A 24,292-nucleotide genomic window follows, 5' to 3' on the forward strand; every position below is an offset into this window, starting at 1 on the left:
CCCACTCCGGCCTATCACCCTCACCTTAACCTCCTTCCACCTATCGCATTTCCAATGCCCCTCCCCCAAGTCCCTCCGCTCTACCTTTTATCTTAGCCTCCTTGGCACACTTTCCTCATTCCTGAAGAAGGGCTTATGCCCGAAACGTCGATTCTCCTGCTCCTTGGATGCTGCCTGACCCGCTGCGCTTTTCCAGCAACACATTTTCAGCTCTGATCTCCAGCATCTGCAGTCCTCACTTTTTCCTTAGTTCCTGCAGTGCCTGATGCACTGTGTGACTTAATGTCCCTGAGTGTGATCCTGTCCTCAATCCTTTCAAAGGGTTTGGTTTCATTCATTGTCTTTCTGTAATCTTCTGTCACTTTGCAGGCACTCCGGTGGAGTTCATGCTAATAGAGAGCTTCGTTAAAATACACAATGAAAATGTATGTTTATTTGAAAATTATGTTCTAAATGAATTGTGTGGCGGCAGATCTGTGTCTTACTTCCAGATTTCTATACTGTTTTCCTTAGCAAAATTTAAAAATTGCATTGAATTAATAGTGTGACATCATCCATTATGCTGATGTCGTTACTACATTTTTTTGTTGGTTGTTTGAAGAACTTTATTTTTGCTTGACATCACCAGCAAAAGCTTGTCTTTCCATAGCGTGTTTTAAAAGAGTAAAATGTCCTATGTTGCTTTACTGAGATGTAATCAAATAAAAGTTGACATCAGGTCTAACAAACAAAGTATTAGAAAAGACAACCAAAATGTTAGTTAAAGGAATAGCTTTTAAGGGAGGGACAGAGACCCACACAGCCTTAAGGAAAGAATTCCAAAGCTGTGACCAAGCTAAAGGAATGGTCACTAATGTTGGAAGCAAAGGGATCTGCAGATGCATGAGGCCAGATTAAAGTGGGTACACTTGGAGGGTTATATGACTGAACAAGATTATTATGTAATGGAGACACAAAGTTATTGAGGGATTTGTAAGCAAGGATGAGAACTCTTAAACTGAGGCTTTTGTAGACTGGGAGCCAGTGTGGGTTAGGAGAACAGAGCTGATGGGAAAATGTGATTTGATTCATGTTAGTGAGTGCTAAGTGAGTTCAAATTTAAGCCAAGTGAAAAATGGGAAGTTGGCCAACAGTGCCTTGAACCTGATGTTATGAGGAACATGGATGAGGGTTTCAGCAGCCAATGGGCGAAGAGAGGAAGGAGCTGCAATGGGCAGTTTACAGAAGTGGAAGTAGTTTGACTTTAATGGTTAGGATATTGGGTTGGAAGCTCAGTCCAGGTTGGAATAATTTGCCAGTGCTGAGCACCCTCTGGTTCATCCTGAGACAGTTACCATTGTGGAGAATAAAATCAATGCCAATAAAATGAAGATTGTGGCAGGGGCTAAACATGTTGTTTTTCAGAGGGAACTGCAGCTGGTAACAAGGCAGAGACAAAAATAAAGTTCTTCAATAAATAACAACACAGATTCCCTCTTCCCAACAGCAACATTCCCTCCCTTCAAATGTATAATTGTAGTTTGAATTGTATGAAGGGTGTACTCCACACTCAGCATTGTAATTGCTTCATATTGTATCCGCAATGCTTTGAAGTAATGTCCCCAAGTAAATCCATATTGTTATGCCATGATACACTTTAATCAAACTATTAAACAAAAACCAGAATATAATGTAATTTTCAGGCCTCCAAATTTGGACAGGGACCATACACTGTCATGGAATGGTTGCAGACCCGCTAAAGTCAGTGTATGAGGATGGTGCAAACAAGACACACACCCATGACAGCAGCCCTCTAGCTACTCAAAGCAGCAGCATACATTGATCCCATTTCTGAAAGCATTTATTTTGCACACCCACACTACTAAGTAACTTTTACAATCCTGCTGCGAGTGGTTCCCTGCACAATCTGTGAAATAATTTCCGTATTTATATGGAAAGGCGTGGGTGTTCACGCCCCAGCATTCCTCCCGTGTGTGTGTGTGTGTGTGTGTGTGTAGTGCACACAAAGACCTCAGCTATCCTCCTTCACCTTGGGTAACCCATCAGGGAGCAGTGAATCTCGCTGCAGGCTGAATACCAGTTCCAACACGCCTGGTTGGGAATGAGTGCTCTTTCAAAGATCAGTTTGAGAGATCACTGAAAATCTCAAGCAGAGCAAAGACAATGTTGATTTTCGCCTGTTTAACCAGAAAAATGTCATGGTTAAAATGAAGGTAAGAACAACTAACAGTAAAACAGCAATGCAGCTCCTGCTGCAGCAATGACCCTGCTGTAACAAAAAGGAAAATGTTGAAGTTGTGAGTTTATATAAATACCTTACAGCTCTGGAGCACGTTTCAGGTGTGTTCACTGTTGAACTATGAGAAGAACAGGAGCCAATATGCTGGGTCTCACAAATAGCAATGTGATAATGACCCAATATTCTGCTGTTTAGTAACATTGATTGAGGGATAAATATTTGTCAGAATATTAAGGAGAACTCCCCTGCTCTTCCAATTGTTGCCATTGGACCTTGAATTAATGGCACCTTTTTTAGTGAGCTGCAATATCGTCCCTCATCTTGTGCTCAGGCCTTTCAAATAGGGTTGACCGAGGTGAGGATCCTACCACTGAATCATGACTGATCAACTGTTTTTGGAGAGTCGCAGTGGTATTTATTGTGAAGAGTAAATACACGTTGTATACTTAAGATAGACCTGTAAAAGATGTTAAGTGCAGCAATTTTTAGATTGAATATTGGACTCTTTGTCTAAATCTTAGTTGCGTTGACTTTCTTTTTGGAGGGTTTTCACTGAGGCCCCCCCCCGATAGCTCTAGTCCTGTCTTACCAAACTCGCCTCATTCACTACCTACCTCTGGCCCCTTTCACCCAATTCTAGTCCTATCTTATCGTGGGCTGTTGCCAAAAGGTTGCCACTGTCGGGATATTTTGGAATGTTAAGCAGCCTGCGTGGTGCTGGCACCTTCTTTAAAAGGCTGGTGTATAACTGGTCACTCGCTGCCAGTCTGGAGCTGCCTTGCCTGATGGCTGACATTAGTTCTAGATATGAAAATGTGTTGCTGGAAAAGTGCAGCAGGTCAGACAGCATCCAAGGAACAGGAGAATCGACGTTTCGGGCATAAGCCCTTCTTCAGGAAGCCCTTCTTCGGACTTATGCCCGAAACGTCGATTCTCCTGCTCCTTGGATGCTGCCTGACCTGCTGCGCTTTTCCAGCAACACATATTCAGCTCTGATCTCCAGCATCTGCAGCCCTCACTTTCTCCTCGAAGATTAGTTCTAGATATGACAAACCAGGAAAATTTTGTGCTTCACTTTGTGAGCAGGGAGCTGAAGGTGTTGCTGAATGGGTGTTGTAGACGTGGGAGGAGACCACGATACCAGATATTGTCGTCTGAGGTTGCCACTGGGGTTAGAGCTGTCTCAGTCACCTGAAGGAATGCACAGGACTGCAGGAAGAAGGTCAATGACCTTTCTGCATTGTCAGTGTAAGTGGCACCATCTCCTCCCTGTTTGCTCAGACTCCATCTCTGCCACAGTACCCATTTCCCAAGGCTCATGCTTAAACACTCTCTTTCTCTATTGCCTGCAACATCCTCCCTCCCTCCCTCACTTTCACCCACCCCAACCCCTGACATCACTAACCCTACTCGCTTGCTGACGCCACCCACCCTCTTGTACCAATTGTAACAGCTGTGCCACTCACTTATGTTTCCTGTATACCTATCTCTCTCATCCCACTAAAGGGAAGGAGGTGTCATGGCAAGTGATGGTCTGCCCACCTGCTTATGAGGAAAGGATTCTGACTACCCGACTGTGGCCAAAACCTTGGACTGGTATCGAAGGTTGACCTACTGGCTGGGATGCCCTCAGCAAAGGCCATACCCCTTGTCCTGACTAATCTACTGATAACCAGGGAAAGTTAAACAGCGGAGCAATAGAAGAACCCTGTGACTCTGATATCTCTGGCTGAGGGAACAAGGCAAGGCAGGGATGCTACGAACATCCAGATAGATGCAGCATGACTGAGCACTGTGACCGACAGCAAGCCATCAAGTCAGTGATGCAGTCTGCTCCAATTAATCAACTGGGTGCTTAAGCTGTGCGCAAAGTCTCCTTGCTGCAACATTGCCATGATAGCTGCTGTTACAGCCTGAGATGCAGCACTGAAATGCAGCAATGTGCAATGAGTGTTCAGGAGATACATCGAGAGGTTTCTTAAAGGCTGGAAAAAGTTGGATGCAAACATTTTTTGTTCAAGAAAGGAAATAGGGATAATCCTGGGAACTACAGACCAGTCAGTCTTACGTCTGCCATGAGCAAATTATTGGAGAGGATTCAGAGAAAGGATTTATGATTATTTGGAAAGCCATAAGTTTGATTTGAGATAGGGTAGGTTATGCCTCATAAACCTTACTGAATTCTTTGAGGATGTGGCAAAACACATTGAAGGGAGAGCTGTGGATGTGCTATACGTGGATTTTAGCAAGTTGTTTGATAAGGTTTCCCATGGTAGGCTCATTCAGAAAGTAAGGAGGCATGGTCTACTGGGAAACCTGCCCATGTATGGGCCAGCTATTTCTGTATCCAGACAGAGGTGGTAGTAGATTAAATGTATTCAACCTGGAGCTTGGTGACCAGTGGTGTTCCGTAGAGATCGGTTCTGGGACCTCTGCCCTTTGTGATTTTTATAAATGGCTTGGATGAGGAAGTGGAAGGTTGGGCTAGTAAGTTTGCCCGATGACATGAAGTTGGATAGTGTGGAGGGCTGTTGTAGGTTGCAACGGGGCATTGATAGGACGCAGAACTGGGCTGAGAAGTGGCAGATGGAGTTCAACCTGGAAAAGTGTGAAGTGATTCATTTTGGAAGGTCCAATTTGAATGCAGATTACAAGGTTAAAGGCAGGATTCTTGGCAGTGTGGAGGCAGAGGGATCTTGGGGTCCATGTCCATAGATCTTTCAAAGTTGCCACCCAAGTTGATAGGGTTGTTAAGAAAGTGTATGGTGTTTTGTCTTTCATTAGTGGGGGATTGAGTTTGAGCTATGCTGCAGCTCTCTATAGACACCTGTTTAGACCACACTTGGACTATTCAGTTCTGGTCGCCTTATTATAGGAAGGATGTGGAAGCTTTAGAGAGGGTGCAGAGAAGATTTACCAGGATGCTGCCTGGACTAGAGGGCATGTCTTGTGAAGAGAGGTTAAGGGAGCTAGGGCCTTTCTCATTGGAGTGAAGAAGGATGACAAGTGACTCGATAGAGGTGTACAAAATGCTGAGAGGCATAGAGTGAATAGTCAGACTTTTCCCAGGGCAGAAATGGCTATCGCAAGGGGCCATAATTTTAAGATGATTATAGGAAGGTTTAGGGAAGATGTCAGAGGTAGGTTCTTTACACAGAGTGGTGGGTGTGTGGAATGCACTGCCAGCAGTGATAGGTAGAGTCAGACGCCTTCGAAATATTTTAAGCAATTCTTGGATAGGCACATGAAGGGTATGTGGGTTAATTTGATCTTCGATTAGGATAAAAGGTTGGCACAACGTCAAGGGTCAAAGGGCCTGTATTGTTCTGTGTTCTATGACAGGGTGTGTGTAGCTAGTGCAGAAGGAATGTGTCCTGAGATGCTGATGTCTCGGACGTCTTTTGGAGCCAGTAGGCAGCTAAAATAATCACCTACCCACTCTGATCTGCGTGTTGAGAATTCTTGTTCAGCACATTTGCCAAGCCAGGAAACTGCATATTATAGAGGTGAGATGTGCCATAAATAAGATCAATTACTGAGAAATAGTTCCTCTTAATTGGCAACTTGCCACTGCCTAACAAACTCACCTTGACATCCAGCAATTGAATAAGTGGTGCAGCGAGTTGTTTCTGACATCGAGATAGTTGTGTAAGTAATAGTGAGGCCTCTGTCCCAGATCTTCTCATGGCCAATCTTCTTCAAGGCTCCTTTAAGATCCCATCTGTTTGTGTTTGATACTAAATAGAAAGTGTTCACTGTTGTCCTCATTAAATTGCTTTTCTTCCAAAGGACACCTGGTGCTATGTCTCTATTGGCTGATGTTGTGAAGTATTTGATTCACAGTTTCAGGAAATGTTTTTTTAATCTATTCAGACATTGAATTGTATAGTATTCAGCTGATCACTGGAAGGGATTTGAGTTTCTCCTCATTGTTTGTAATGTATAGGCAACATTTGAAAACTCTGATTTAGAATCACCATTCACATTTCCAGGGCATGACAAACACTCCCCAGTCTACTAACAGCCAAAATTAGATGTATGTTTCATGAAATGGATAGATTTTCATTTACAAATCAGCCAGTCAGTAAAGTGACTGCTAACTTTGACCTTTCTATCCCTGTCAAGTTATTGATAGAAAGTTTAATTAGTATAAAACTGATCCAAAGTGGTGTTGAGAGAGATGTCCGTATCACTTTGTAGGAAAGAACCTGTCTGAAGTTTGACGTTGCACATTTCACTAAGGGATGGTAAAGGGAGCATACAGGTAGTTCTTCTATAACCCGATGGGCGTGTTCTTGTGCAACCTCGTGTTATAGAAAAATCGCACTTTAGGAACAATGCTGAAAGTGGTGGTGATGTAATCGTGTAACAGCCAACACATGTTTTGAAAATTTGCACTTGAGCAATAGTGTCCCCAATTCTTAAATCGCATTACAGTGAATTTGCATTAACAAAATGCATGTTAGAGCAGAACCATCTGTAATGCTGTTTTGTCTCTCGCAGTACGGTATCAGCAAGTGTTTGTTTCAGAGATAGGGCATATGAGAGAGGAAAGTACCTCATCAACAATAACCGAGCAGGGATTCTGTGGAATAATAGTTGGTTGGCAATGCTTTTAACCTGTGGGATTGGTACAGACAATATTGGATGGACAATAAGCAGGATACAATCAGATGAATGGTAGAAAATTGAACGTCATTTGCTTAGTATGAATGAATGCTTATTACTAAATTAACTTTAGGAGATACACAGAAGCGATTGGGTGATAGAGGATAAGCAACACTGAATAGGTTATCAGACATGGATAGCAGTGATTGGGTGATAGGGGGTGGCTAGTAGACGAAAGTAGGAGATACAGGTTTTGAGATGGAGAAATTGAAATTGGGAGTGTTGAAAGTCCATGGAGACGTCTGCTTTAGATATTGCCCTCGCATTTAATTTGCTCAGTTGTAATTCACATTTGCTTTACTTTGAGTCTGTCAAAAAAATTCAAAATTCAGGAAGGGCTTTTGCCAGAAACGTTGATCCTCCTGCTCCTCGGAGGCAGCCTGAGTTGCTGTGCTTTTCCAGCACCCCACACTCAACTCTGTATCAGGCTGAGTTCAAGTCGCCCCTCAGTGGAACAAATACAAGCCTCAGCTGGCACTCCGGTGTAATAGTGAGGGCTGCTGCAGAGAGATGTTAAACTGTGGCCCACTCTACCCCCTCAGATGGATGTGTAATACTCAGTAATAATACTTCAAAAGAGAGAAGGAGGTCAATATTCATTCTTTAACAGCCAATGTTCTGAAAATAGTTGTGGAGCCCTGTATTGTGAATTATTGTTTGGTGTGTTTTGTACGCTAAAACAGTGACTATCAATCAAAGATTGTTGTATTGGCAGTGGTGTGCCTTGTTGGAAGATCTTCACAGCAGGCTGTGGGGTTCTTGGGATGTCTGGAAGTCATTGAGGGCGCTATCTAAATGCAGATTCTTTCTTTAAAACTCTAACTGCAAATGCAATGTTGTATAAAAAAATCATATGTATTAGACTCAGAACTTTAAGTGAACGCTGGTGTTTGTACCTGCAAACAGACCCCACCCAAGCCTAAGGGCATTGAACAGCATACACTAAAATGCAGGCAGGCTGAGTGAAGTTGTTTGATGCTTTTGATCATCTTCATGAAAAATAAAATTGCCTGGACTAAAAACTTTTGAATAAATTATATTTAAAGCTTGCTGCCGTACTGGCACTTTAAGAACCTGCAGCTGGAAGATGTGGTTCCGGGATTCATTTTGTCGGTTCTGGGCCGCCTGGAGAAGGAAGTTGGGGGGGGAATGCTGCTTCTCCTTGAGGCCATGGTGGTGGGGGGGGAACAGACCCACATCGATGTCTTCCATCAGGAGTACATGGCTTGAAGGTGGGGGGAAATAAAGAGGCGGAAATCCAGGAATGAGGAGTTGGAGAAGGTGGTGTTCAATCTGGAGTCACGTCTTGGTCAGCCTGATGTGGACCTGACCCTGTGAGGGGTGTATGAAGCAAAGAAGGCCGTGCTCCGAGACCCGCAGCTTGTCAGCTTCCAGAGGACCTACGTGAGGTCGCAGATGGAGCTCCTCCATGACCTGGACTGCGCTTACCCCATCTACTCACTGGGGAAAAGGTGTGCCACCCATCAGCAGCTCCTTGTGCTGCTGGCTGACATCGGGTTCCCCCTCTCGGATCCGGAGGGTGTCAGGACCCAGATCAATGCCTTTTACCTGGCTCTCTTCTCTCCAGGTCCATCCTACGAGGATACTCTGTTTTTGTGGGAGGAATGTGCGGCAGGATGGTCCAGGTGACACCAGAATGCTCAACACTCCAGTCATTTTACAGGAGCTGACTAGCACACTCACCCAGCTCTTGAGGGGCAACTCCCCCAATGAAGATGATGGTGGGCTTTCAGTTAGACTGCTGCAATCCGAGTGACGGTGTTACTAAAACGGTGCAGTTGTGGAGGACCTCTCCTGCTACTTGGGACGTCACGTATGGCACAGTAAAGCTCTATGCTGTACAGGCCAAACAGGATCAAATTTCTGCCTTTTGAACTGTTAGTTTATGTCCAAAGAAGAGGAAAGGGCATCAGAGTTAACCATTTATCCACTTAAGGAGAAACATCTTCTTCTGATTGGTATCTGGTGACTCCCAGTGAAATCTGGATCAGGTCTGGTTATAGTGTATTCACCAATGACTAACTGGTCATCTCTAGCATTTAGGTTCACTTCAGGTGATGAGCCAGGACTGTATTTTCACTACTTGTCTGAGACTATAATGATCCTGAGGCAGTTTCTTTTATGTCCGAGCCTATTACAGATACAGGACATTACCACATTGCAGGAGTCCACCACTGTCAGGGAGCGAATCTTAGTCATATACAGTGGGCATCCAGTGCAATACCTGTAGAGTCAGGAACTGTAGTTTAAAAAATTTAGTGTCACAAAAGCAAATATTGTTTTTTTTGTGTTTGACAAACAACGCCAAAGAGAGACTGTCCAGAATCTGCTGAATCACTAGTTACTACAAAGCCAAAAGGCAGAGAATTCTAGCACAGGTCTGCCCTCACCTCTACCATCACATAAATATGACAAGAGATTTAAGGATAACCTGTCAGGTTTCTGCTCTGGTGGCAGGGCATTGGCAGGGACACAAAGCCATTGGTATGTCTCTTTGCCTCATTTTCCTCCTGAAATCAGAAGGGCATCAAACCTGAAATGAACATTCCAGAGAGCACTGAACTTGTGCAGCACCTTGTTAAACTCTCAGAAGCCCAAAGAAGTTTACAGCCAATGAACTAGGGACAATGCTGTTTTGTCAGTCAGTGCAGATGCCAGTTTTCAGATAGTTAGATCTCTCACATAATGATACCAAGAGCACATTTATTTCACGTAGCTTCATAACATTGTTAAAGCTTCTCAGGAGAAATTATCAAACAAAGTTTGTCACTGAGCCAAGGAGTTGTTAGGACAGGTGAAAAAAGCCTGGTCAACAAAGTCACTAAAAAGTGAAGTCAAACTGGACTCAAAATATTAACTAACTTTCCCTTTCCACAAATGCTGCTAGACTTGCTGAGTTTCTCCAGAATTGTGTTTGTCTCTTAAAAGAAGAGCAATATAGGGATTCCAATAATTTTAGACCTAGGCAGCTGATCCTACAACTGTCAATGGAGCAAAGAAAATCCATTCTATGTTTGAGGCCAGTATCGGAGGTGTGTGGCGATCTGAGGTTTGCAGAGCCAAAGGAGGTCACAGAGCTAAGGAGGCACAAAGAGATGGGAGGATTTGGAAACAAAGGTGAGAATTTAATCATCAAATCATGACCAGACTAGCAGTCATTTGTACTACAGATGCAATAGTGAATGAGATTTCTAATCTGTTTGGATTTAGCAGAGCTTTCAAAGAACTCAGGTTTATAGGTTGAGGAAGACAAAAGGCAAGTTAAGAAATCTGTTGAAATAGTCAAACATAGAGGTATTTAAGGTCATGGGTGTATTCACAATGTCTACACCAGAGAGAGCACATTTGGTCCATTGTATCAGTGCCAGTTGTTTGCAAGAGTGAATAATCCTATGGTCATGCCTTTTCCCTATAGTGTTGCAAATGTTTTCCCTCTAGTAAATTATCCAACTTCCTTTTAAAAGCCACAATTGATTGCCTGATATTTGGTAGAGCCACAATGTGTTCTCAATCTGAAAATGGATTTCACTCATGTTGACTCTGTTTTTTCTGCAAACAGTTTAAATTGGTGTCTTTTGGTTCTTGACGCTATTACTAAGAAACAATTTCTTCTTACCTGACCCTGTTTACACTGCTAATAGTTTTGAACATCTCAGATAACTATCTTAACTTTCTCTACGCAAAACAATCCCAGCTTCTCCAATGCAACCTCTCAGATGTGAAATATCTTCTCTGCAAAGCTATCGCGTAAAATAGTGATGCCAATGTGGTTTCAAGTATCAAGAAAACTGATCTGGGACAAGGACTGTCACTGTTACACATCAGGAAGTAAGAATTGGAAACTCAGCTTGGGTCAAGTGTGGCAATTAGATTGTGAAAATTCAGGAACAGGGTTCGAGTTGGTGGCTAGGGACCAGAATTTTTGGCAGGGACCAAAGACAATGATGTCAAGTTTACCAATATTTAATTTGAGGAATTATTTCTGCATCCAGTACAAGATGCTGGGCAAGGACCCTAACAAATAAAAGGAAGTGGGGTGATCATGAAAGCTGGAGGTGATGACCTATGTGCCATTAGCATAAGTATGGAATTTGACAATGCATTTCCATATGATGCTGAGATATAGGAGGCAGTCTTTTTGTTAATGTGCTCTGATCAAGAGATAAATTTGGCCAGCTTATTTTTCTTGCCTTTCTTCACATAAGGGATCTTGTATATTCTCAGCAGGTGTTTGGAGTCTCAGTGTAGCATCCTTTCAAAAGACGTGTTGAAAAGATTCAGCAAAGATGTACAAGGATGTTGCCAGTGTTGGGGGGGTTTGAGCTATCAGGAGAGGCTGAATAGGCTGGTGCTGTTTTCCCTGGATTGTAGGAGGCTGAGGGATAGCCTTTAGCAGTCTATAACATTGAGGGGTATGGATAGGGTAAATAGTCAGGTCTTTTCCCCATGGTCAGAGTCCAGAACTAGAGGGCATAGGTTTAAGGTGAGGGGAGCGTGGGCAAGATTTAAAAGTGTCCATAAAGGGCAACTTTTTCACAGAGGGTGGTGCGTGTATGGAATGAGCTGCCAGAGGAAGTGGTGGAGGCTGGTACAGTTACAACATTTAAAGGTGCCTGGGTGGGTATATGAATAGGAACGGTTTAGAGGGATATGGGCCAAGTGCTGACAAATGGGACTAGATTAGATTAGGTTAGGATGAGCTGATCAGTGCGAATGAGTTGGACCGAAGTTTCTGTTTCCGCGATGTACATCCTGTCTGTATAACATCAAACAGTACAATAGTCCCATGATATTACATTAACTGTCACTCTAAATCCTATTTTCAGAGTTTGAGGGAATTATAATCTTGCAACTCAGATGGTGTTGCTAACTGAGCCATGTAATGCTAAAGTTGTACCAAATTACTGCATTCAATATGAGGAGGAAATTATTTGTGTACATCCCACAGTGGAACTTCTATACAATCCTCATCATGCAAAGTTCCAGTTGCTCTCGATCTCTCATTCACTTGTTTCACCTAGTTTGGGCACGTTGAGTATTTGCATTAGATTGTTCGGGTCACTATGTACTTGAATGAATAATCTAGCTGATGCATCAGCAGTCAAGAGGGAGTACTGCATTGTTGGGGGAGCCACATTTTGGGTAATACATTAAACTGAAGCCCCACCTCCTTTCTCCAATGGATCAAAAAGATCCTATGATAGTATCCTGTTTACTGGCCAACATTTATCGTTCATCAAAGAAATTGTTATAGACTGCCATTTGCAAGTACTGTACTTGTTCTCAAATTGTCTGTTGTGTTTACCGACATAACCACAATCTTCAAAATAGTTGATTGGGAATGAAATCGGGCATTACTTGATTGATCTGGAGTGGAAATGCTTGAATGGCCATGATTATGGTTGATTGGATTCGCTAAAACAGTTGAATGATTTTGAAAATGGTTAGTTGATTGAATAAAAAAAAATTGATAGGTTTTGAAGAGCTTTGGTTTAACAGAAAATATAAGGTGCAATGTAAACATTTATTGTTTTCTCTTCAGATCCAACTAAAGTGAGCTGACCAGCCCAAATGGTCAGACAACACTACGGTAAGAGGGGATTTTGCCAACTCAAACTGTCCGTTATTATTTTAGAAAGTTTCTAAACTGTTGGACATGAACACAATTTAAATATCCTTTGTTCAGTGAAGCCTTAGAAAGAAAGGTGTAACACTGGGACATTTAAGTGTATCTGAAACACCAGGCAGCATAATATCTGTGAGAAATTACATGACCTTTGTGCTACTCAGGTAGCCCCCTATCTGTAGCATAATTCTGTCATTGACAGAATTTGAACTTGAACAGCATGACTGCATGTTAGGTTCATTATACAGCTGCATGCAGCTTCTAGTCCACTGAAACCATCTCAGCCACTGTATCTCTATATGCATGTACATGTGTGTGTATGCGCAAGCGCACATGTGCATGCATTTATGTTTGTGCATTGTATTTTTTTGTGACTGTGTAAATGTGTCTGTTTCTGAGAGAGAGAGGGAGAGAGAGAGAGAGAGAGATCTGTTTTATCTGTGAATTGATTTGTCTAAGAATCTTGCATCTGTGTGTGTATATAACATATATGTAGGTGTTATGTATTAGTGTGTGTGCGCACATATCTCTGGATAAATGTGTGTATCTGTAGCAGCAAAATTCCATAGTGCTACTGATGTAGGCCCTTAAGCACAGAGATGGAGAATGGCATGAAATTGCTTCCAGTTTCTTCTCGGAGAAAGTGAGGACTGCAGATGCTGGAGATCAGAGTTGAAAATGTGTTGCTGGAAAAGCGCACCAGGTCAGGCAGCATCCATGGAGCAGGAGTATCGACATTTCGGGCAGGAAGGGCTGATTCTTCAGGATTCCTGAAGAAGGGCTTATGCCCGAAACGTCGATTCTCCTGCTCCTTGGATGCTGCCTGATCTGCTGCGCTTTTCCAGCAACACACTTTCAGCTCCACTTTCTTCTAGCAGGGATAGTGTGGTATGCTGCATTTGTCAGAATGTGCGGTACATGGAGGAGAAGCATGTGAGTAAATTCCATCAAACAGCATCAGTGATGTCATGACAAACCTACGGTCTTCATTCTTGCAGGCACCATCTTTTAATATCCTCTTAAAGACCATCAGGTGAACATACATTCAACCCAAGGAGGGACCCCCATCTCTTCCTCTCCATTCACCCCCCACTTAATGCTGTTCAAAGGGATCAGCAAAGATCTTTCAGCTGAAGTGCTTTTAGACTTTCAGTTACAGCAGTGGAAGTTGTTAGAGGAGTTGCAGTCGGAAGGAAGTGGCTGGCCAGAAGGATGCTTGGAGCTCTGTCAGCAGAAAGCCTGCTATCAGCAATGGGAGCAGGCCCTCTTTGGCTATAGCCTGAGAGGGAGATAGAGCATAGACAACTGAAACAAAGTTATGATAAAAGGAGGAGGAGAGCTCTCAACAGAGAGCTCCACTCACCAAGGATCTCTCGGGAGCACTCCTACCTCCCGTTCAGTTAGAAAGGGACTCCACAGCAGTTGCATTTCACCAAGAAAATGCTCATTGGACTGCGATATCTGTCATAGCTAGAACTATGGTGAAGCAGTGCGGGGGTTGTGTGAAAATGAGATGGAGTGTGAGTGTGTTAGGCATGTTGATTGCAGTATGATAGGGCTGTGTGTCATGGAGCAACATGAGTGACAGTGAGATAGGTAGGATGTGTCATTGGGAGATGAAGAGACTGACTGACTTTGACCACACACGTTTGGCCGCTCAGTTTCACAGTGGCCATTTATTGAGCGTTGCCATCCCCAGCCACTTGCTCCAAGTCTTTTGTGGGATGACTCATTACTTTACCTAGAATGGGGTAACCATAGGTTACAATCAACATCCCTGCTAATGGACTGAATCAAATTCTTAGACCCATGTGCTGGGATACAGTTGTACATATATATGTGTCATGCATTTATGTTTTTCCATATCTATGGACTGAATCTTATATTTGTTTTAGCTAAGCATGAGTTACATAGAGTTTTCTAGAGTGTCTTTTGCCATAAGGCCTAGTGCGTTTACTACTGTCTCTTACCAACTCCCCTCATTACAGATTCCAGCAGCTGCAATAATTTGCTCCTTCTCCAACTAGAACACTTTGCCCTTATGGCATCTTGCATGTCCAAATCTAGCCCATTTTACCATGGGCCCATTCTCGGAGCAATGCATCATCCAGCACTATCTGCAAAAAGACCAGCATCCTTCACACCCACGTCAGCTTTGAAAGACTGTTGTGCACTTGGAAAGTCATTGGCAATCTGGGCAGTTGGGTGTTTTCCCCCCCTGCCAGCAGCCTGCTCACAGCTGGTATGGTTGACACTCCCTCAAGCGTACATTCCCATTCTCTCACCCTGATCACTGTTTAATCACCAGTTTATCTGCCTGTAACTGTAACCTATCTGAACACCACTCCCCACCTCAGTGACGTTGCTGCTCTGTTCCCAATGCTCGGACTTTCAGCTAGTCCAGTAGGAGACCAGCACTTTCAGGCAAGCAATTGGACAATTCCAAACATCAGCTTTTAGTTAGAGACACACAACTAATAGAGGCTGAATCTCACCTTCACCTAAACGATGGCACAGTGACCAATGACCACTAATTGCCTGTAATTATCTGCTGCACCTCGTTCCCATCTACCAGAACTGAGATCAGGCAGGTCCTCCAAAACAGTTGAGCTCTGTCATCCACGAGGGTTTCCTCCCCTCCAACATCCTCCGAAGACTGATTCCATTGCCTCACTTCCTCAGCATTTGGTATATTGCCTACTCCAGTTGTCCAGAGCACATCACACCAGGATGACGTGGTATACTTCATACGTGACTTGCCAGACCCCTGACCTCTGTTTGCAGCTCCCTAGCACTATTCCCCTAACTGCTGGCCCAACAGCACAAATCACTGCCCACCCCCTGGCTATGAATGTCCAAGTTGGCAACTTATCGTGGTCAAGTCCCTGAATCCTGTGTGGGTTGTGCCAGTGACTGATGGCACCGGGATCCCTGACAAACAGCTGCAGCCCCTCACATTGCAAACCGATGTGGTCTTGTCTATGTGGCTATTTGGTTGTTGAATGTGTGGCAGCTGCAGTACAACCATTGGTGTGTGCTTCAGGTGTTACCTTGTTGCCACTGTGTACCTGTTGTCGCTGTGCCTTTCTCCACCTGAGTCTACTGAGAAGCAAGACAAGCATTCTGTCTGTATGCTGGAGTTAAAAGAAAGTGTCAGAACGCCATTTCTGAAAGCAATGGGTTCTGACTAAAGCTCTAACACGCAAGGCAAGGATGGTGCAAGCTATTACGAGGGGGCATAGCTTTAAATTAAGGGGTGGTAGGTATAGGACAGATGTTAGGGGTAGGTTCTTTACTCAGCGAGTCGTGAGTTCATGGAATGCCCTGCCAGTAGCAGTGGTGGACTCTCCCTCTTTATGGGCATTTAAGCGGGCATTGGATAGGCATATGGAGGATAGTGCGCTAGTGTAGGTTAGGTGGGCTTGGATCGGCGCAACATCGAGGGCCAAAGGGCCTGTACTGCGCTGTATTCTTCTATGTTCTATCCAGGTAGGCACAAAGTAGGTGAGTGTTATGAGAGCAGGTGAGTGTCCCTGAGGTCCAACCTGTGAACTGTATACACCGTGTGATCACAGCTTTTCAATGCTAGGTGCTGGTGCACCCTGTAGTGGAATCCTGTGCTTTCTGAGCACAGTGATGGAGTGTATTGGAGAGGTGTCATGATGGCCATGAGCAAATGGTAAATGTCTAATGATGGTGTTCATGGACAAGGGCTACACGTGTGTAGTGCCCATATCTTGTGCTCTGAGGTGCTCACCAGGTACCTGCTTTGACTTTCACTGCAAGACTTCTCAATACCTGGCATGTTTGCACGGAAGCTGTAGATTGAATCAGATTTCCAGCACGGAAACACACCCTTCAGTCCAATTCCTCCACACTGACCAGCTATCCTAAACTGATCTAGTGCCATTTGGCAATATTTGACCCATTTTCCTCTTAAACCCTTCCTATTAAAGTTACCCATCAGGTCCGTTTTTTAAATCTTCACCTCTCACCTTGAATTTACGCCCTTTAGTTTTGGACCACCACCACCACGCTAGGAATATGACCTTGGCTATTCACCTTAACCATGTCACTCATGATTTTAGAAACCTCTATAATGTCACCCCTCGGCCATTATTAATATTCAGCCTGTCTGGTGTCCCATAAGGCATTTTAACAAGTAATAATCCCCTTATTCGGCAGCTCACTGCTAACTAGAGAAAGTTGCCTCACCAGATGGCAAAAACATAAAATATGGAGCGAGGTGCTTCAAATGTTGAAAGGAGCCTTGTTAACCTTTTTTGAATGACTTCACACAAATCGTGCCATAACCAACGTTGCTCAGACCCATAGAAGATTCCACCCTGCGTGCTTGTGTGCACATATCTGTGTATTGTGTGTATGTTTGTGCTTGTATGTGCCTATGTATTTCTTCCTTTTGTGAGTGCCAGTTCATGCTTTTTTTTAGTTTGAATGTTTGCAAATAGGCGGCATGGTGGCTCAGTGGTTAGCATTGCTGCCTCACAGGCAGGAACCCAGGTTCAATTCCAGCCTCTGGTCACTGTCTGGATGGAGTTTACACATTCTCCCCGTGACTGTGTGGGTATCTTCCGGGTGCTTTAGTTTCCTCCCACAGTCCAAAGATGTGCAGGTTAGGTGGATTGGCTATGCTAAGTTGTCCATTGTGTTCAGGGATGTGTAGGTTAGGTGGATTAGCCATGGAAAATGCAGGATTACAGGGATAGACTGAGGGTGGGTCTGGATGAGATCCTGTTTGGAGAGTTTGTGTGTATTTATTGGCCAAATGGCCTGTTTCCACACTGTAGGGATTCTATGAATGCATTTGCGTATGCACCACAGTAAGGATATATGTCTTATGGTCTTATCAGTAAGAGAATCAAGGGGATGTATGGAAAAGGCAAGAAAGTGGAGTTGGGGAATATCAGATCAGCCATGACCTCATTGAGTGGTAGAGCAGATGGGTTGAACGGGCTACATCTTATTGTCTTATGTATGTACTTGTATTTACATGTGATTTAATGTGTGTACCCAAGAGCATCGGGAAGTATTTGTAATTTTCAGATTTTATATATTGTTTGTATGTCACTTGTGTATTGGCACTTGCGTTGGTGTCTATCTGTTCTCAGTATGTGTGCATCTCTGTGTTGTGCATTTGTGCCTGTGGCTTTGTGCATGTTTTTGGGTGTGTTACTTGTGTGTTTAATGTGTGGGTCTCTCTCTCACTGTGGCGGTGTCTGTGATCTGCGTCTTTGTGTTATTGCATGTGGTGTATGTAGTTGGGGGAGGAGAAGAGAAAATGCTGTGCCTGCCTGCTGTAATAAGAGCTCTGCACATGTGGCATCAAGTAAGTTATCCTGAGCTGACCCTAGGATTCCAGTGTTTACTGTGTAAGTAGCAAACTCTGCAGTTTTTTTCTACCCTGAAAGTTTTGCGCAGATGTTTCTGTTGTCACATGTAGCTGCCTATCACATAAGTGTTTACTGAGGCTATCCGACTGGTTTGGAACTGAATAATTTACTGCAAATATGTAATAAAGCTTCGCTTCAGTGTGCTAACTTGATTGCTATGGATTTTAAACTGAGAGCACGGCTGCTTTGCATGCATTTGAACATCTCATTGTGTTTGAGGTGAAACGTGCAAATGCCATATTTCAACTGGCCCCGATAGAAAACCAGTTTGAGGTCATTCCACAGCCATGGTGTAACTGAGTTTCTTTATATAGAGTAGTGAATGGTGGCTGATATAAACCAATGCTCTATTTCATTTCAGAAAATAATGCCCTTTTTATAATCGTTTTTACAAATGCATGTTTATCAGTAGGACATAGGAACAGGAATAGAACATTGAAAACTTTGAAACTAGCTTGCAAAACCATTAGCTGACCTGCAGTTCAATTCTACTTGCCCCTCATTCTATGTCCGTAGATACTTTTTTTTTACCTAATACAAATCTTTAGTCTTTCAGTTGTTGCAGTGTCACCAGTGTTGTGTGTGTTTTGGGGGATTTGGGGAGAGTGGGAATGGAATATGGTGGTGGTGTTAGGGAAAGTATTCATCTTCCTTTGTGTGAGAAAGTGCTTCTCAATTTCACTCCCAATGGCCTTGTTCTAATTTTATGATGATGTGCCTGCATTCTTGATTCCCAACAGAGGAAATATTTTTTTTACTGTATCTATGTTACAGATCCCCGTAGAATTGAAAATGCCTTAATTAGATCACTCCAAACTTCTATATACTCAAGACAATCTTTAAATGCAAGTTGTAGGACAGTGGATCTCCAGCTGAAGAATCAGAGGAGCTTTCTACTTATACATTGACAACACCCCTGTCACAGGCCAGGTATTCTGTTTCGCTGTGGAGATGTGTACATTGCTCAGGTTACCATCATGTTTCTCAACTGGGCTAAAGTCTAGGACTAAACTATTGTTGGAAAGGTAGAGGCAACCAAACAGTGTTGTATGGACAGAGAGTAAGGGGTAGTGAACAAAGACACTAAAGTTTATATATTCATAATTCTGTGCACTGAGGGAAATGTGTATTAATCACTGTGTGTCAAGATGGATTTCCTGACAGCAGTCTTACATTTACCTCTTGCTAGGCTGAACCGGTAAGGCGTTGATCTACACGTTTAATTGAAAGCAATATTTTGACTATTCCACTCATTAACATCCTCCTGTAAAAGCCTGTTATCCAGGCAGGACAGCCCAAGTATCTTCAGTCCTTCCTCATAATCTAGATCTTTGACATGAATTTCCAGTACATGAATATCTTGCTCATGTTTACCAGAACTGGATAAAGTGCTGAAGGCATAATCTGACCAGCATGCAGTACAGTTTGACCATTATTTCATCTGCCTTGTATTAGTATTTGTGTGATGTATTTTAATAAATCCAATAGGATGTTAATTGTTACTTTGCACAAGTTGGATATATTGAGTCTACTAGATCTCCTCCAAGCTACTTCAGCTTCCTTCATCGATATTTCAGCATAGAATGTGTATATCACTTGTTTTCAACATTGCAGTATGTCTCTGTCTTGTGCATTCCTCCTTTTTGTGGCACACTTGCCTGTGCTAAATTTCATCTGCCATTGTTCTCTGCAGCTTTGTATATTTTGTCCATCACATTCTGTAAGTTCTGCAGCCACATTGTCCCATCAAACACTCCTCATTAGCTTGGTGTACCTAGCCAATCTGAGCTATTTGCAGTAATATTCTGAATCCAAGTAACAAATGCAAATAAGAAACAGCAATAACCCAAAACCAAGGCAGTTCTCAGCATTTCCCCCTCATAGTTACAGAATTGAGAAGTGAACTATCTTGTTTATTCCAAACATTCTAAATGCGTCAGCTCTCTGCCTCCCCCTGAGAGTTGTGCAAGATAGTTAGTCATTGGAATGACATAAAATAAAAAAATTCTCAACTGAGATAACCTCGAGGGAATTCAAAATATGATGCATTGTGAGATACAGTGAACATTTGGTAAATAACAGTAGGTTTTTACCTTTTACACAGACCCTATTTTCACTCTATTAAATAGATATTGAGATTTATCACCAGTTAAGCAAGTTATGGCAGAAAATGTCTGGAAATTGTGGAATCAAACATCTGATACAGTTGTGCCAGGATGCTGCCAGTATTATCAATGTAGACCATCAGCTAACAGTGGTCAAGCCTATTCTGATGCTAGCAAGTGAAGGCAACTTATGGTGGAGGCAAAACCACCATGTCAACGTTAAACTTGCAGTGCGAATACAGTTCTAAAAAGAACTTACTTTAAATGAGAACAATTGAAAGTCCAGGGATATCCAGCTGAGAAGCGCTTCAAGATAATGCCAGCATTCACTCATTTCTAACACTCACCTCTGAATCAGAAGGTCAGGGGTTCAGGTCTCAATCCATTGGTGTAAGCATGTAATCTGTATTGACACTGTCTGAGATGGCGGCAACTTTCAGATTAGATGTTAAAGTGAGGCCCCATTTACTGTCTTAGAAAAATGCTAAAGGTCACACAGCAGTATGACCATAAGTCTTATCCTGGTATTTTAGACAACATTGATCCTCAAGCAATGCCCAGAACAGATGATAAGGATTATTCATCTTGTTGCTCTTTGTGGGATTTTGCTGTATGCAAAGTTTCTGTATCTCATGCATTTCTACAGTGACTACACTCCAAAAGAACTGCATTGGATGCAAAACTCTTTGGACAGACTAAGATAGTGAAGTACACTTTATAGATGCAAGTTCTTTATCTTGATGGTATTTGTCTACTCTGACATCCTCCTAGCAAAGATCCACTTGGGATTCCTAGCTTCTTATCCTAAAGAGCAACAGCTCACAAGATAGTCAGTAAGTATTTGAGTGGATATGTAGAGTGATTGAGAGCATTTTGGGCTTAGTTTAAAGATTAAATTAAGAATTGATAGATCTAAACACGATTGTCTGTAACTTAATGGTTAATTCTGTCCTTTTTGTAGGGTTATGTTTTCTCATTACTGTTGTGGCACGTCAGAGAATCAGGGATATGGTGATTGGAATTGAAGTCCATTATTATATTAAATTGTGGAGTATGCTTGTTAAGCCACATGATCTACTCCTGCTCCTATTTCTTGTATTTTTGACTGTTTTGTAGCCAACTCTCCAACGTGGATGATGTCATTGACTTTAATAGGAAGATGATCAAGACAAGTCATTTCAATGTAGCCACTGTTAGATCAGTAAACTACTTTGGAGTTTGTGCAGTAAAATGGATTTCAACAGGACCAAAAATCCTCAGTTTATTTGGAATTTTGATCTCTGACCTCACTGGAGTGTCAACACAATAATATTGACATTACTGGCACCGTTTCTGTATCTTGGGTAGAGAGAAAGTGGAAATATCAAGACTTTGGCTCTGTAATGAGCTAATTCCTTAGAGAATTTATAACTGACTCATCAAATGGATGTGATACAGTAACATAAGAGACTGACTTTTAAGAATGCAAAGTTGATGTTTGACAGGGTTAGGCAAGTTGAAAGGTTTTAGTAGTTTACACCAGGGTTAATGAGCAAACAGTTCACTACAAATGGCCATTCCTGGTTGAATGGACACTGGTCTGTTGCACTACAAACGCTGAGGTATTTAAAATTCTTTTTCTGTATGGGCATTGGTACAAAATGTGTGTTGTATCAAAGCAGGCGGTTCTAATTTAAGCACAGAGTACTCAAGTTACTCAGCCTTTGTTATCACATATGTAGGGAGACATTTCAGTGGGTGTAACCAGCTGTGACATGAAAGTCCAATCCTCACTAAACCCTGGCATGGATCTCACTGTCTGGAATCTAGCCCTAGCATGCCTATTAATAGCAGCACCGCTGGCAGCTCTCTTATCAGTCAAAGTACATTTGCAGGGATTCCCCTTCTGACGTTTAATTGCATCACATGGATACGTTAACCTAGAATTTAATCAGGCGGCAGATGGGACTTTGGGACTTCCGAATCACTGACTTGAGTTTTAACACTTTCCCAGTTGTTTCGCCTACAGCAAGAGCAGATGAGCACTTTAGACAGTACTATGCGCGAGTCCTTACGAATGATGTACCAGCACTCTTGCACAAACAATTAATACATGTGGTATTCTTTAAAATGGGGCATTCCTATTACAGGATTTAATACAATTAAACAAATGAAATAATTAGCAATATTTATGAATCCTGAAAGTTGTCAGTCTCATCTCCTAACTCAATCCATTATGTGTCTCAAAATTGAGCTTTAAACGTGCTATCTTTTTTGATATATCTCAGTTGAGGAACATAGGCACAGGACTATGCTATTCAACTCCTCAAACCTGTTCCACCTTAAAATAGATAATGGAGAATTTGTCCACCCCACAAATTCAGCCACTGTTGACCCACAGCCTCCAATATCCTGATGTAATTATAAAATTGCATCCAACTCAGTCTTGAAAGCTCCAGCAATCTCAGCGTCCACCACCTATTCAGGCAAAGAATTTCAAATTGTTATTCCCTTTTGTGAGAAGAATGTGTGTCGATTCCCTTCCAAAATAGCCTGCCTCCAGCATTAACATCATTTCCTCATGGACTTGATTATCCCACAAGAGGGTAATCTCAATTATCCAAGCGACATGGGCAGAGAATATTTTGTTTGGATAATCAAAAGTTCAGATAACACAGTTTACCAAAGCATCAGGACCTTGAGATCTTGTTCAGATAATGCAAAATTTGGATAATCGATATCTGGATAATCAAGGTTGTACTGCTGTTCCTTTATCTAACCCACTAAACCATTTGAACATTGTAACCACTCCAATTAGATATTTTCTGAACTCAAAGACATTACAATACAAGCTCAGTTTATGTAAGTGCCCTCACAACATAAGTCGATAACGTTTGGCACTAAAAAAAAGTACAACAGGTCAGGCAGCATCTGAGGAACAAGAGACTTGATGTTTCAAACTTAACCCTTCATCAGGACTTCTCCAGCCACACTTTATCGACTCTGACTTCTCCAAGGGTACTGGTGAAGGATTAAGCCCGAAACGTCGACTCTCTCTTGCACCTCTGATGCTCTCCGCCCTGTTGTGCTTTTTCCAGCTCCACACTTTGTAGAGTCTGACGTCTCCAGCATCTGCAGTCCTCACTATCTTCTACTCAAACATAACAATCTAAAGCAACATTTCCATCGTTTTGGTTTGGTAATGCACAAGTGATTTATTTAATTGCACAGCGTCTGTTAAAGTTGCTGAATAACCAAAAAGTTCCAATTTATGCACAGGCTGTGTGGAGACATTGTTTGCTGCCATACAGTTGTAACCCCCATATCATTCTGGTGGAACTGCTATGTGCCCCTTCCAAGCTCCATATATAATGTTAGAGAATAAAATTTTCTATGTGCTGTGTCCAAACTAAATGCAGTACTCCAAATAGAGCCTGACCAAGCCTTTGTATGGCAACACTATTGATCAAATATCCATCTTTTTTTCATTCATGGGATGATGACATCGCTGGCTAGGCCAGCATTTATTACTCCTTCCCAATTGCTTAGAGAGCAGTTAAGAGTCAGCCACTTTGCTGTGGGTCTGGAGTCACATGTAGGCCAGACCAGGTAAGGATAGCTGTTTCCTTCCCTAAAGGACATGAATGAATCAGGTGTGTTTTTCCCAACATTTGGCAATGGATTCATAGTTTTCAGTACACTCTTTAATTCCCGATATTTATTGAATTCAAATCACACTGTCTGCTGTGGTAGGATTCGAACCTGGGCCCCCAGAAAGTGACCTGGATCTCTGGATTAACAGTCCAGCGATTGATTGCCTTTGCCTTCTGTTGCACATTTGAGTGCGTTTGTTGCTTGTTTTCTAATCACGTTGTTGGTAGTTATTGCCATTTCTGTCACAGTAAATTATTTTCAATCCAGTATCATACAGAATCCAACAAAATAAAAGTAGCAGACTTTCATCTAGACTTAATTTGATAGTAAGTTTGCAGATGACACCAAAATTGGAGGTGTAGTGGACAGCGAAGAGGTTTGCTTCAGATTACAACAAGATCTTGACCAGATGGGCCAATGGGCTGAGATGTGGCAGATGGAGTTTAATTCGGATAAATACAAGGTGCTGCATTTTGGGAAAGCAAATCTTAGCAGGATTTATACACTTAATGGTAAGGTCCTAGGGAGTGTTGCTGAACAAAGAGACCTTGGAGTGCAGGTTCATAGCTTCTTGAAAGTGAAGTCGCAG

General features: G+C 42.5%; 1 protein-coding gene across 4 annotated transcripts in view; it reads left to right on the forward strand.

The window, feature by feature from the left end:
* The window catches only part of LOC122564906 (methylcytosine dioxygenase TET2-like), a 194,705-nt gene that overhangs the window by 29,053 nt on the left and 141,360 nt on the right, over positions 1–24,292 (forward strand). The window contains exon 3 of one of the 4 annotated variants that reach the window (XM_043720365.1): positions 12,471–12,518. The exons of the other annotated variants lie outside the window; for them this stretch is intronic. The gene's annotated coding sequence lies outside the window, so the exon portion shown is untranslated. The remainder of the gene's footprint in view (positions 1–12,470; positions 12,519–24,292) is intronic. 4 annotated transcript variants of the gene reach the window in all.

The sequence above is a fragment of the Chiloscyllium plagiosum genome, chromosome 2 (assembly GCF_004010195.1).
Source record: "Chiloscyllium plagiosum isolate BGI_BamShark_2017 chromosome 2, ASM401019v2, whole genome shotgun sequence".
Taxonomy (NCBI): domain Eukaryota; kingdom Metazoa; phylum Chordata; class Chondrichthyes; order Orectolobiformes; family Hemiscylliidae; genus Chiloscyllium; species Chiloscyllium plagiosum.